Consider the following 1,835-nt stretch of genomic DNA (forward strand, 5'->3'; position numbering starts at 1 on the left):
AGATTGTGTTTTGAGCTCATTGGTGAGACCTTACTTCATTAAAGCTAGGGTTGGTAGTCACAGAAAACTAGCATGAATTTGAATATAGTATTTCCCCAGGACTCCGTCTATAAATACATTTTCTGTAGGACTTATAAAATGTCATTTCACCAGCAATGACCACACCAACAACAGAATGAGATTTGAAAGATAGTTTATTGATTACGGATTAGTGTATTGCTCGATATTGAACTCGTTGTCGCTTTGGGGAAGCTTCGTAGGGGATCCGCCGTAGCACAAGGGCATGACGAACCCCCTCAGGGCCCTATGGATAAGGAGGAGAGGAGCAGAAGGAGAAAGGGAAGGGAGGGAGGGATTCAGAAACGAGAGCGAGAAAGGAGGAAATGGTCGGGTTTGAATTTATGGGAAAACGGAAGAGGTGTGGTTGAGGTGTGGCCCTGCTCCTGAAATTTGGATATCAGCACATTTTTTTTTGTAGGTGAGAGCTTTTTAGACTCTGATCCGGACTACAGTCCTGAGCAAAGCACCTCATCGGGTCAGAGGGGACAGGCCTGAGGTCGAGTGAGAGGGGCAGTAAATAGAGGCAGGGGAAGCAGTGGACGGGGAGTGCACACCGGGGAAATGTACGCGCAGGAGGCGGGCAGAACAGCAGGACAGGATTTGATTGATTTCATATTTTGGCTCCTGATGGCAGGGATTGGTTGGTGTTTTCCCAGGTTTACTCCGGCTGTAGATAGCAGCTTTTTTCACTCTTTTTTAAGAACACATTATGTATTGATTGCCATCGGGACATAAAGATCATTTTAACCAGTATAACAAAAAGTGTATCTAAATCTGATTACCAACCCCAGCTTTAAAGCTGGGGTTGGTAATCACAGAAAACTAGCAAGAATTTGAATATAGCATTTCCTCAGAACTCCATCTAACCCCTCCCCCCTCCCCTTGGAGCTCCTCCAAAGCGACGCCCCCGCTCACATGCACGATCGCTGCTGCCTCACGACCATGTGATTGTGACTCATTCAAAACCGGTCCTCAGCACTACGTCAACTCATGTCTCACTGATCGGTAAGAAAACACCAAAACATTCTCATAGTGAAAGTTAAAAACACAAACAAACATGAAATGTACGCTCTGCAGGAGGCGGGCAGAACGGCAGGACGGGATTTGATTGGTTTCATATTTTGGCTCCTGATGGCAGGGACTGGTTGGTGTTTTCCCAGGTTTACTCTGGCTGTAGATAGAGGCTTTTTTTTTAGCTCTTTTTTGAGAACACATTATGTATTGATTGCCATCGGGACAGAAAGATATATATATTTTTTTCCAAAGTTATATTTTTTGCCTTTTTTTGTTAGGACAGCTGAAGAGAGACAGGAAATGTGGGGAGTAGAAGGGGCAATACATGCAGGAAATGGTCGACCGGCCAGGAATCGAACTGGGAATCGACCGGTGACCCCTGAGACGAGGACTGTAGCCTCTGTATGTAGGGCGCTTAGACCACTAGGTCACCAGCACCCCATAAAGATCTTTTTTTTTTTAGTTATATTTTTTTGGCCTTTTTGCCTTTATTGTATAGGACAGCTGAAGAGAGACAGGAAATGTGGGGAGCAGAGAGTGGGGGAAGACATGCAGGAAACGGTCGACCGGCCGGGAATCGAATGGGCGACCCCTGCGACGAGGACTGTAGCCTCTGTATGTGGGGCGCTTAGACCGCTAGGCCACCAGCGCCCCATAAAGATAATTTTAACCAGTATAACAAAAAGTGTATCTAAATCTGACCACCAACCCCAGCTTTAACAGGTAAAGACACATCAGTTTGATAACACACACACTCAACG

The sequence above is a fragment of the Notolabrus celidotus genome, chromosome 21 (genome assembly GCF_009762535.1).
Source record: "Notolabrus celidotus isolate fNotCel1 chromosome 21, fNotCel1.pri, whole genome shotgun sequence".
Taxonomy (NCBI): Eukaryota; Metazoa; Chordata; class Actinopteri; order Labriformes; family Labridae; genus Notolabrus; species Notolabrus celidotus.